Here is a 14,253-nt window from a genome sequence, read left to right as displayed (position 1 = left end):
GACCAATTTTAGTTGGATAGAAGAACGATTCATATATTGTGGAAATACAACATTTTTATAAGAATTCAAAGGTTTAGGGAATACCTTATTGATCCTTATTTATTTCTTATTCATTCATTCAATTTGTACAACTGCCCATCTCACATTTGTGACTCCAGGTGGTTTTAAATACTTGTTCATGCACACCCCCAGTCTCACATCTCTACCATTGAAGGACTTTGAGTCCCCAAACCCAATTTCCCAAGATCCTTTGCCTTTATACTCCTGGAAGTGATATCACACCAAGTCAATACACTAATACCTTTTACTATGCAAGTACCCACACCTTCTGAGCAACTACCTCCCCTTCAAAAATACTTTTATAAAATGTTTTATGAATTTATAAACTATTTAAAAACCACATTAAAACCATAAAACATAATAGGGCAAAATACAAAGGACAATGTCTTCAGAGTATTTCAAAAAATAAGAGAGTTGTGGATGATTTAACTAATGATATTTCAGAATGGACACTGGCAATAAGGGCTCTCTTCCTTGATCCAATGGCACTGGACACCTAATGCATCTCTTCTTCTAACCTGGTGGAATAGGTAAAAATATAACTGTGAAAATAACCTGGCCCCACATCATGAAGGGTTTTATGGGTCATTACCAACACTTTGTATTGAACCCAGAAGCAAACTGACAATTGATGCAGCTCATAGAGTAGAGATGTAACTAATTAAGGAGTGCACATAATTGCCCGTCAGTACATGTGGCATCGGCTGAAACTTCTGGATACTTTTTAAGGCCAGCCCCATGTAGAAACATTACAATAATCCATTCAGGATGTGACCAGGGCATGAGTCTCTGAGTACAACCTCCTGGTGCAGGAGAAGGAATCGGTCTTCTCCTTAAGGATTATCTATGGCCTGGATGGGCTATTGATGAAGCAATGCAATCCAAATTAGGGTAGATCTATGTGGAACTATTCTTCATTAGTATTTGTGGTTTTCTCACTAATTAATTTCTAATTAGTGTTGTGAGTGCTCCTTGTCCACCTCAGGCCATGTCAAATTCTGAGGAGGATGAGCCAGGTCCTTCTGGATACCCTGGGCCAGGGGGTTTGCCAGCTGAGGCAGAGGGCAAGAGTGAGGGAGAAAGTGACCTGAGGAACCACTAGAGGGGCTGATATGACAGTGGAGTGGTCTCAGTCGGAGAATGAGGAAGACATTAGAGTAGAAAGTCAGTGGATAGACCCTCACTATAGAAGATTGCTCAGAAGGCGAGGGTACTTGCATAGTAAAAGGTATTAGTGTATTGACTTGGTGTGATATCACTTCCGGGAGTATAAAGGCAAAGGATCTTGGGAAATTGGGTGTGGGGACTCAAAGTCCTTCAATGGTAGAGATGTGAGACTGGGGGTGTGCATGAACAAGTCTTTAAAACCATGATTACTGCCACAATAAAACCCATTTCTCTGTTGGATGCTTGTTACCAGGACTCCGGTGAGCAAAATTCATATGCTTAAATGGTAAATGGACTGTGTTATCTAGGAATGCTGAATTAGGCCAAGTTTGGCACCTTTCCTGGACATTGTTGACATTTAGCTCTAAAGAGAAAATACTCCCTTCTTCTTGGCCATTTAAAACCTTATTTTCGTTATGTATGCTTATATCAATAAAGAGTTTGACTTATTCATAAAATAAAGGATTTTTGAATTGGGGGTTTTGATCCGAGGGTCATGCACAGAACAATTAGTAAGCTAATAATTTCTCCTGTTTTGGCTGTTTGCACATGCAATTCAATCTGATGCCATTTTCCTAGCTCTCTCTTAGAAATTTCACATGTAGACATAGCTAAGTGTACTTCAGTGTTCTCTTTCTGATAATGAACAATGTGATAGTCTGACACAATTCCCCAGAAATGGGGTGAGAGATGAAGAAGTATATCTCTTAAATATCAATATTACCTAATAGACTAAAGTAACCTGCTGTTTTCCATTTGTCCCATTCAGCAATATATAAAAGTTAATTCTACTGAAATCAATGTGATACACTTACTTTGAGTTCAGAGTTTGGATTTTAACAAGTTATTGTGCAGTTTCAGACTGTTGTTTTTCATCCGCATTAACCACATGGCACTGATGATTTAGTAGGCATATGGTGTTTATCACACATACTTTTCTTTAAATGCAATACTGTATCTAACACACTTTGGTAATACAATTTAATAAGAAGCATCACACTTACCAAAGCCTGCTACAGAATACTAAACCTGTGCAAAATTGTCCTAATTTTATCTACATGGTTAAAGTTCTACCATAATGTTTCTGACTTCTGTTTCAGGTACCCATTACTTCATTTTATTTCTCCCTTTATTGTTTTCTGATGTGTGATCAGAACCATTAACCATAGAATGCAGTACATTAACCATAGAATGCAGTACTATGGTACCTACATATAAACTCTTCCCAGTCCAAAACCTATATTGTTTAAATTTTGATTGACTAGAAAATGTGTTTCAGAGACCTAGATAATAATTATGAGGTTCTTTAAGAGCTATTAGGCTTTTCAAAAGTTTTTATATTCCAACTAGAAAAGGGTAAATATGTGTTAACCTACTTATTTTGATTAGCATAGGGCTAATTCAGAATAGCATAATTGATAATGTGCAATTCTTGGAATAGGAGCAGGGGTGAAATGCTATGTTGGTATATTAATCAGCACTGCATGGTTTACATTGTCTTTTCTCATAGAAAAACAAAACTCGCATGATTACTTGGTCCAATCTAAACTCAAGACTTGTTTGTGGTTTCATAATCTTTTGAACTAATTTTAAAAACATCAGTTCCCTAGGGGTTTGACAGTTTCTTAGTTGAACAAATGCATCTATTCTATAGTAATGACCTTTCTCTGCCCTTGGCCATGGTGAGAACCTGTAAATAAAATTGATGAACCTTCAGATGAACATCTATGATTGGAAAGAAGATTGGGGCTTGTCTCTATTGACGGGGACTGATTTGTATAGCTCAGTCTTCTCCAATCCAATGCTTTTCAGATTTTGTGGCATTTTAATTTTCGGAATTTGTAACCAGTGGGCTTTCGGCTGTCCTTGTAGAAATTCAAGGAAATTAATTCCAATGTCCAGGATTCTTAGCTGGTATAGCACTATAAACTATGATAGGAAGATGCAGCATTGCAAAATTCCAGAATCTGGAGAATGACATAAAAAAGAAAGTCATTATATAACACCATACTATACTTATAAGCACAGGGGCCTCAAATAGATTTTGAACTTGAGCTTACATCGAATAACAATTCTGGACAGTAACCAGCTTTTAAAATAAATTGTAGAAGAGCAAGTTTACACAGAATCAGCAATGTAGAATAATTCAAAATGTGTAGGGACAGGCTGTGATTTCTCATTGATAGACTATCAAAGCATTTGAAAGAGATGTTTTGCAACATGCACAAATAGAATACTGTAATTCTTTTGACATATTAACAGAGCCACGTGTTGGCAATCAGATGCTGCCCTGGTCAGTCTGATGTATATCTACAACTATTTTTGAAACAGCCAGATAGGCTTTCCGTGTGTGTGTGTGTGTGTGTACTCTTACAAAGGACATGAAAATTTATTTATTTATTCATTCATTCAATCAATCATTCAATATTTTTATGCCACCTTCCTCCTTAGACTCAGGATGGCTTACAACATGTTAGCAATATCACTTTTTAACAGAGCCAGCATATTGCTCCCACAATCCGGGTCCTCATTTTATCCACCTCGGAAGGATGGAAGGCTGAGTCAACCTTGAGCCGATTATGAGATTTGAACCGCTGACCTGCAAATCTAGCAGTCAGCTTTAGTGGCCTGCAGTACTGCACTCTACCCACTGCGCCACTTCACCTCAAACCAAAACAAGCTAATGACATAAAGTAGCAAAGAAACAGTGCAGACAGAAAGGGGGGAAAAGGAACAGTAAGAAGCTTGTGCTCCTTTGCAGCAAATATACATACAATTACAAAATTAACCCTTACTCTCTGATTACAAAAAAAACGTCTATTATCCAGACTTTTTTTTTCTAATCATCAAAACCAAAAATAATGTGCATTTTTTCATTTCATGAAAAAAGTTTATAAAAGATTTCCAGTCAAACATAAATGTAAATACTGGGGGTTTTCCCCCCACTAATCAAAGGGGTCCACAAGTTCCTTCATTTTTGCTAAGCTGCTTTAACAATTCAGAGAGCAGAAGCACTCCTTTTGTGAATGCGTTGTGATGTCACATGACATGAATGCATGCATAAGGGCATAATACTTATTTGTAACTTTATTAATTTACATCTCAGAATTTCTCTGTTGCCTAATCTTCAGGCTTTAGGCTCTAGGCAGTTTACATCATAGAAAATAAAATGTCAATACAATTACAAACTATCAGGTTCTGCAGGTCCTGAAACTGAGATTCTTCATTAGCAGTCCAGCATGTTGCAAATATTTGTTTCCTATGATTTGCACAGCCCTGTTAAATAAACCGTTCATGAAATCAGAGACAAAAATTCTAGGACCAAGATACTCGGCTTACACCTAATTCTGGGTTTCCTATCAAAATATAATTTATTGTACCTCATGATTCTTGACAAATATATATTTTCTTTTGTGTATACTGAGAGCATATACACCGAAGACAAATTCCTTGTGTGTCCAATCACACTTGGCCAACAAAGAATTCTATTCTATTCTTTATTCAGAAAAATATCTTTCAGCACATTCTTCAGACTTTGGATGTGCTTTACTCTTCTGAAGAGAAAAGAAAATGCATACTTTCATGAAATTTACAAAAGTGAATGGAAGCACTAAGTTTATTTAAAATTTTCCAACTGTTTGTTAAAATTTGATACATCCAACTGAATGTATCAAATATAGGTATCATATTTTTATATGATGACTAGATTTCAAAATGATAGTCCTATTTCTAATAAAAAAAGAAAAAAATAAGAAATAATATAGCCACTGAAATAGATTTAATTTTGCAAAAGGCTATATTTCTTTGCAGAATTTTAATCTGGATGATAACTGTTCTGTCTGGGTTTTCCCAGACCTCCACACCCACTGAAAAAACAGCCAGACACTCTGGTAAAATCCAAAAGTAGTTTATAGCAGGAAAAAAAATAAGCACAAAGGAAAACCTGTCTTCACAGCAGACAGGTTACAGATACGTACAACAGGGTCCTGATGTCCAGTCAATTTCACAAGCTGCTTGCTGGCACACCCCCCCAAGGTTTCAATAGTCCAAGGCACAAACCAGGATTGTAGCCACCAAAGTTCACAGACAGGTCTCACGAATCTCCAAGATAAAACTCCACAAGCCAGGAAGGGTGGGGCCACCTTTTATCCTTTCCCAAGAGCACCACACCCAAACCCAGCTGCAACCACTAATGCTGGAAATACCTAGCCAATTGCGTTCTTCTCTCGTTAGCTCTCCTCTGTCGCATATCTATGAAGTCACTAGCATCTTCCCCCAGGGAATCCAGGCTGCTTGCTGGGGAGAGCTCCCCCTGGTGGAACTCTGGCTGTCCTTCATCTTCAGCCTGGGATTCAGCTTCTTCGTCAGTCTGCCCCTCCTGGTCCTCAGCCTCTGAGCTGGACACCGACAGCAAATCAGCCATTCCCGGAGGGGTCCCAGGCTGAACCACAACAATAACCAAGCACAGATCTGCAAAAAGTATTATTTCAAATGCAATTTTCACGTTCATGTTAAGAGATCCTCTGCCTCATTTCCTGACTATGTTCCTTAGGAAAAGAGGGCCAAGAAAAATTCATTTTCCACAGATAGGAGAATTTTTTTAACATTTTAAAAATGTATTAAAAGAATGACAGAAACCAGACAACTGTGCATGGTGGAATAATGGGCCATTTTGAAAGATCAAACTGAAAGAATGCTACTGAAAGCAATATGCTACCTTCAATGTAAGGATTTTTGGGGTGTACATCTCTGAATATTTAGTTCAACATATTATGAAGTAATGTGACTTTGTTTAACTTTTTTACCTCCTGAAGGCCTTTTTTCTTAGATTTATTTACTACCCACCTAGGTCAGATATCTATCTTACTTGTTGGAAAAGATGTCAAAATAACGTATCTGTCAGTGGGGTCTGAATGGCACTCTTCTCTTCCAAGGTCTTCTGGGTAATACTTAAAATCAAACTCTGGTTTTCCCTATTACTATCATCTCAGTATTTTCAAATTATGGTACTCAAAATATAACTGAATCCTTATCACAGCATTTCAAAAGTAGGGGACTTACTTTCCATAAATTTGGGTCACACCAGAGGTGGGTTTCAGCAAGTTCTGACCAGTTCTGGAGAAGTGATAGCAGAAATTTTGAGTAGTTTGGAGAACCGGTAAATACCACCCCTTAATGGCCGGGCCCACATCTAATCTCTGCCTCCCAAGTCCCAGCTAATTGAGAGGAAATGGGGATTTTACAGTAACCTTCCCAAGCCATGCTCCCCAAGCCATGCCCACAGAACCAGTAGTAAAAAAAATTTGAATCTCACCACTAGGTCACACCTCTTAAAAGACTTAAATGAAGCATTATAAATGGCATATTCTACAAAGTGAGAAAAACATGATATAGTGGTGAAATGTTAGAAGGAAAATATTACATAAGTGGTATTATACTCCCGTTCAACTCGCACACTTTCAGCAGAAGGTTAGGGGTAATTGTTGGCATGGCTGTCAAGATAAAGGAGTGTTTATGCATATGATTTGGAAATGCCCCATAGTGCAGGAATTTTGGCAAAAAGTGCAAGAGGACATAAATAAAATGTTAAATATACAATGGACAATCATAAGGTAATGGCAGTATTAGTTAAAAGCAATGCGATGGGAGAATTTAGAGAAATAAAACAAGCAGCAATAGAAAGCGCTCAGGCGGTAATAATTTTGGGTTGGAAGGATGCGACAAAATGGACAATGCAAAATTGGTACAGGTATATGGTGGACCATATTCAATTTGAAATGATGGAAAAAAGGATAAATTTGGATAATGAAGCTGAATTGAAACAATTGATGGGACGGTGGGACAAAGTAAGAAGATATATGACGAGTAGAATCCGAGACCAAGCTACAAGAAATAAATTGGAATCACTCTATAATATGTAAATAGATAATTTGCTCTTGGCTTACAGTGGGTTATATAAGAAACACCCCCGATATGGTGGTGGGGGTATGTGTGTGTGTCGGGGTGGTGGGCATTTTCACCATGCACTGTTTTATGTTGTGTGTATATTAAACTTGTTAAAAATCAATAAAAATATATTTTTTAAAAAAGATGCTTTTTTTTCAAGAGGCAACTGGGCTTTCTTGGGATTGTTTAGTTTTTTCTGAAGATGTTTTGCTTCTCATCTAAGAAGCTTCTTCAACTCTGACTGGAGGGTGGGAAATGGAAGGATTTATATTCCTTGCAAACAGTTGGTCATTTGTATACTTTTCTCAAACTGAAGTGCAAATGGTTCCTGTAGTTTGCAATTTTTCCGTAAATTTGTTCATATTCCCATTCAAAGGGTGTTCATCCCAAAGAGCATAGCTAAATCGTGTCTATTGAGATTCTCAGTCATCCAGATCACCTTCGAGACAACTATGACCTGGATGACTGAGAATCTCCATAGACATCTTTTAGGCCAAAATGTGTCACAGAATTGATATACTTACACACTTTATACACACATACATATCCATATATAAGGGTTCTACTCATCCAAACCTTTTTGTTGGATTAAAATTGGTGGGGGGGAGCAGTTAAGATTCTATTGCTATTATATTTGTTTACCAAAAATTCATGCAAAACATCAGGGATTTTTCAAGTATAGTTAAGAATGAAAACGCAAAATAATGCAACCTGGTACATAAAAGAAAGGCATAAATAAAACCACAGAGTGAAATAAAATCTATTTAACACTTTCTGGAGGACTATGGGATCAAAGACTACAAATAAAACAATAATATTTCATGTACGTGAAAACATTATCCAAAACAGCAGGAATTTAGATTTACAAAGTTCCTAAAACAAGTGGTTTCTTTTTAAAATACATCTTGTCTTAGCATGCTATATTACTGAGAATGTGGAAAACTTTTCAAATAATTTATCTACCACTGATTATGCTCAATCATGGGACTAAAGGAAATTCCATATCAAAATGAAGAATTTATATAAGCAGATTATTCTCTCTATAATCTATAAAATCCAATATTTAAAAACACAATTAAAAAACCCTTATTAATAAAATAATTACACAACCCAGTTAAGCCATACATAAAGCAGTATTTAGGGGAGGTGTCAATTTCCCCATGCCTGGCAGCAAAGTTTCTGGGTGTTATCAAAAAAGAGGACCTGACCTGGGTCACTCACATTGCAGCACTGGTCAAAAGGGCCCAGCAGAGATTATATCACCTGAGAGTTCTCAGGAAACAACAATGAAAAACTGCTGATGGTCTTCTACAGCTGCACCATATTTTAACTTACTGCATCTGTGTATGGTTTGCCAATTGCACAGTGGCAGATAGGACAGCACTCCAGAGGGTTAACATCATTGCTCAGAGGATCATTACCTGCCCTCTCCCCTCTTTGGAAGAGCTTTATAGCTCATGCTACCTTAAGAAAGTTTAAAATATTCTTAAATATTCATCTCATCCTGGGCACTCTTTTTTTGAACTATTACCATCTGGCAGCTGGTACAGGATAATAAAATAAGGACAAATAGGTTGAAAAACAGCTTCTATCCAGGACAATAACTATACTATACTGAATTCTATGGTTTAGTGCAACATCAGGTTTTCAATTTCAATTATACAGAATGTAAAGGGTGTATGTTTGTGTTTTTTATTTTTCTAGTTATAATGGACACTGAAAACAGCATTTAATTTCATTGCACCATATGCAATGACAATAAACTAAACTAACTAAACTAAACCTAGAAAATTCAGCGAGTCCAGAATGCAGCAGCTCAAGCAGTTATGACCCAAATTGCTTTGTTTGTGTGACTTTGTATTATGAACATCAAAATGAGATATCACCTTCAAAAGCCTTTATACCTTAAGACCTGGTTCTTTTCAAGAGTTCTTACTCCCAATGGCTTCTGCCCATCTAGTGAGAGAAAAAGATCATTGCTGATTCCTATATCTGTAACGGATATCTCCAAGAATCACAGAATTTGGCCTTCTCAATCACAGCCATTTCTGGAATACTATTTTCCAGTGATTACAATAACTCCAATTCTTGGATTTTCCTGAACCAGTAATATATGATGTTTCAGCAAATCACTGGAGTCTGGTGTCTTTCATTTTTCTTCTTCTTGTAGGGGAATATTGTGTGTATTTCAACAATTTCTTATACATTTATTATGGGTTTTTAAAAATTAGTTTCATGTTTTTAATCCAATTACTGTATTCAGATCTATATATCTGTCAGAGTTGGCTTTATGACCAGAATGGCACACAAGTCAAGGAAGGAAGGAAAGAAGGAAGGAAGGAAATAAATAAGCCATTCATCCATTTCCCTTCCTTGCTACTGCATTAATGAAATAACCTGATTTTTGCTAATATAAGAGTAAGTCTGGGTGAATTTGGCAATACTTATGAATAGACCCATATTGTTAATATCTATTTTGAGCAACACTATTTATCATTTTAGGTTTTTATGAACTACATGGAACTTCACTTCATTGTACAATCTGTAGCCATGAGTACTTTACCAATTTGGAAGAGGATATAGAGTAGCAATACTGTATAATCTGTATTGGAATGAAGTCTGGTATAATGATACACTTGTTGGATTAGGTTGAGAATATTATTTTTAGCCTCAAAAACTCAAAGGATTACTTTGGGCTATTTCTCAGCTCAGCCTACCTCATAAGCATTCTATTGTGGGGATAAAATGAAGGACGATCCCCATAGAAAAACTCTCGATTTCTTGGAAAAGAGAATAGGATAGAAATCAAATTTGGAAAATTTGAAAATAGACCCTTTCAAAGTTCCAATGAAAACCTTTGATCAAAGTAGACTGTTAAAAAAATTAATTGACCATGTTACTCACAACTTCCAGTATAATTGATGGCAATGCTAGCGATCGCAATTAAATTGTAGTTGTTAATGAATATCCACACGAAGAGTGGGTTCTAACTTACCTCACTGTTGGTTCGCTTCCTCCCATAGCTCAGGGGGATGCCTTGTGCAATGCCAAAAAACCCCAAAAAACAATATGGCAACCACATACACAGTGCTGAAAACTCAGCTTCTGCGCATGCTCAGAAGAATTTTTAAATATGATAGTGTTCACGGAACGCACTGACTGAACTGATTTGGTGATGTCATTGTGATGTCACCAAAGGGTCACTACTGGTTTGAACGAACCAGTCCAAACTGGGAAGAACCCACCCCTGATCCATACCCACACCCTACTAGGCATGCAATAAAGAACTTGTTCTTACAAAGCTCACTTTTTCTTTCCTTCTTTCCCCCAACTCCCATCTCTTTTTGGTTACAGGTGGAGAAGAAAGAGAGATCCTGCCATGACATACTGTAAAAAATATTGAAGTAGGTTACGCTGCTTCAAATATTTTCATTTTGAATTAATCAATGGGTTTATTTTCACAATTAGAGTAACTGTATCTATAGATAGAAAAGAATTTATCATAGATTACATCAATTAATCTAATCCTGAGGACGTTTTGCTTCCCTCTCTATACTGTACTTACAATGGTTTCCCTGTTTAGGTCAAAGTAAAAAGATTTGAGTTTTTGTTATACACATTTTTTCTACTAAATATGTGAGGCAACCTGCATCAGAACCTTTCCAAGAACAAGGGAATTTTTGGCTATCTTTTTGAAAAACTGGCATATTAATAATTTAATAATAATTTATTGGATTTGTATGCCGCCCCTCTCCGTAGATATTAGAAAATTCCAAGCATTATGTATATAATGTGTGTAATCTACAATATTATTACACCTAAGCACACCTCAGCAAAGGTTATACAGTGTTCCCTCGATTTCCGCGGGTTCGAACTTCGCGAAAAGTCTATACCACGGTTTTTCAAAAATATTAATTAAAAAATACTTCACAGTTTTTTTTCCTATACCACGGTTTTTCCCACCCGATGACGTCATATGTCATCACCAAACTATCATCTGATTTTAATAAATATTTTTTAAATACTGTAAACCTTAATAAATAAACATGGTGAGTAATAATCTAAATGGTTGCTAAGAGAATGGGAAATTGCAATTTAGGGGTTTAAAGTGTTAAGGGAAGGTTTGTAATACTGTTCATAGCCAAAAATAGTGTATTTACTTCCGCATCTCTACTTCGCAGAAATTCGACTTTCGCGGGCAGCCTCGGAACGCATCCCCCGTGAAAAGCGAGGGAACACTGTATATGCTTTAGTTAACACTAATTAACTACTTAACATAAAGTGATTTAAATTGGTAATTTTACTTTCCCCATACTTTAAAGGACAATTAACTCTTTTTACACATGGGAAATGTCATTCCTTGGCTAAACAAGGGCACCAAACAAAGAACAACATTTAAAAGGCTTACTTTGGTTTTCCATTCTGATGTTTGGTGATCGACCTACTAACATGATTGATTATATGTCATCAAGTCAGTATTAATCTTGGTAACCACATAGATTTTCTCCATGACAATATGTTTCTAACCATGTCTTTAACTCATCACTTCTATAACTTAATCCATCTACACTATCGTGCTGCTAGTTATCCTCTTCTCTTTCCTTCCATTTTTCCCAGTATCAGAACTTTCTCTAGGGAACTGGGTCTTTCAATAATGTGCCCCACTGACATTAACTGTTGTGCCACTGTTAGTTTCAGGTTCTAAATGTGACCCACCTTGCTGTAATTTCAATAGATAGCATTTTACTATATGTGCAAATGCCATTATATTTTGGGCTTTATCAATTCCATACTGCTTTACTAGGTTACAGATCCTAGATTTCATCAAGAAGTTAGTGCGAAAATTAAAGAGCTTGAAGACTTGTGAATCTAAGCCCAAGGCATACAAAGCATGATTTATGACTTAAGGTATAAAAACTTAATTGTAATGCTTTACTTAACCAGCTTTGGTTGAAATTAACCTGTGATTAACATAATGTACAAATGTTGGCTTACTTCCCTATGTATTCACATGGAATTCACTGCACAGCTTGTTTTTCTTCTCTTGACTCTATGCTCTACGAGCTTGCCAGAGCTAAAATAGGTTACTGGTTATCATATTTTTATAATATTATCCAAAAGGAATCCAGAATACATATTCTGTTAAAAGTTCTTCTGTCTTTTTCTAAATTACAGTACATGAAAATGCTCAAGCCTTTAAAATTTAATGTCACCTTAAAGTAGAAATTGTTAGATGCAAGGAAATGAAAAAGAATTTGAGCTCTCTTGTTGTTGTATCAGAGAGCAGGCAGATTGTTGATTTTATTCATTTTATATTTTTAAGATCATCATCATACTATTATAGATCATGGAGTTCTGCAGTATTCCCCAGTACAGTAGAGGAAATCTGACAAATTTGGGCTGCATAAAATAGAAGATATTCTCTATTAACAAGATATTTGGATATTATTCAAAGTTTACTTGGATGCATTTATACTGATAAGAATTTAAATGTACATATTCCTAAATGTTACTGTTATTATAATTATAGTATCCCCATAAAGTATAGTAAAATATACTGTAAGGTTTGACCAGAAGTGAAACGATTCAGGATCAAGCCTACTGTAGCCACGAAAGCTCACCTGTCTTTAAGCCAACCAGTATCTGTGCAATCTCTTTCATGGAGCATGTATGTCACTTTGCATTCCTGTGAAAAGACACATACAAACATTCTATTATCTTTTCAGACATATAATCCTGTGGCCGTTGCCATGAAGTAAAGTTCTCTTGAACCTTGTGTACTGATCAGACATTTATGGGAGTCTAATACCCATTGTACATAAGAGATAAAAAATTATAAGCAATAGGAAATTAATTACAGTGAAAATGACCTGACCTAAATTCAGTGAACATTTCTAGGGCTAGCACAGGTCATATGATATGTTCATAATAGAAGGTCAACAGCAATTCAATGCTAATTACCGGTATGTCAGTTTTCCTATTATATTATATTTTAGTGAAAAGGACATTGTGATAAAAAAAATGAGAATAAAGGCACTTGATCTTGCATGGATGAATTGTATATGGAATTCAAATGCAGGCTCTGAAGTTTATTTTTATAAAATATCATCCTGCTCTTTCAGCAAAATAGCTTTTATTATAGTTACATATATAAATAAATAATAATATTAATAAATTAGAACTAGATATAAAAAATAATATATTGAATCCTTCTGTGGAAAAATGAGGCCAGACATTGAATGGTGAGGAAGAGATCCCTCTGCTTTACTTTCATCTCGTATGAAGTAATCTCCACTTTGCAAGCACATTTTCTGCCTAGTAACTAGTATCCAAATTAGTGTAAAGCAAAATATATTCAACTAATGATTAGCATTATTCTTTCTATCTAGGATGCATAAGGTACAAGAGCTGTGGGAGTTATAAAAACAGTCTTAGAAAATTATCAAACTTGCTTAAGAATTTATATGACTGTGTTGTACAAATATGTACTGAAGCATATATTAGAAAGAATACCTCATCAATGTTATCTAATCTCAGAAATATATTTGTATTAACTGCCATCTTCTTATTAACTGTAGTTTGCATTAAAGAATGTAAGTTGGGGAAAGACTAGAAGCAACGTGAGAAAATATTATTTTACTGAAAGAGTGGTAGATGCTTGGAACTAAAATAAAATACAGGAAATAGTATAAGGGCAGACTAGACGGGCCATGAGGTCTTTTTCTGTCGTCAATCTTCTGTTTCTAATGAAAAGTAGAAAAACATTTTTGAATGAAAAATTAGAAAATACTTTTCTAATGAAAAGTAGAAAAACACTTCAGAAATAATTTCTGAAAAATGTACAAAAAAGATGACTTGGTAGCCAATCACAGATTCACTAAACAGTAAATAATAATACATAATTTATTTAGTGGAATTATTTTGAATCAAACTCTGAATTTTAAGCAATTCTCCTGTAAAGAATAAGTTTAGTATAGCAACATAGTACTTTTAATAACTTTCTAAGTGAATTATTTAAGCAGTAGTTTTAAACTTCAAATTCTCTATTGCCATGATTTTGAAAAGTGAACGCAGGCTTCT

General features: G+C 35.6%; 1 long non-coding RNA gene across 4 annotated transcripts in view; it reads right to left on the bottom strand.

Annotated features, from left to right (window-relative positions):
• Positions 1-1,680: 1,680 nt before the first annotated feature.
• Positions 1,681-14,253, bottom strand: part of LOC139164113 (uncharacterized) — a 91,951-nt gene continuing 79,378 nt past the window's right edge. For all 4 annotated transcript variants that reach the window (XR_011558579.1, XR_011558580.1, XR_011558581.1 and 1 more), the window contains 2 exons: positions 12,795-12,859; positions 1,681-3,194 (listed from right to left, as the gene is read on the bottom strand). This is a non-coding gene — a long non-coding RNA (uncharacterized lncRNA). The remainder of the gene's footprint in view (positions 3,195-12,794; positions 12,860-14,253) is intronic.

This window comes from Erythrolamprus reginae, chromosome 3 (assembly GCF_031021105.1).
Source record: "Erythrolamprus reginae isolate rEryReg1 chromosome 3, rEryReg1.hap1, whole genome shotgun sequence".
Classification (NCBI taxonomy): Eukaryota; Metazoa; Chordata; class Lepidosauria; order Squamata; family Dipsadidae; genus Erythrolamprus; species Erythrolamprus reginae.
The sequence above is the reverse complement of the archived record's forward strand: the minus strand, read 5'-3'. Positions and strand labels throughout refer to the sequence as shown.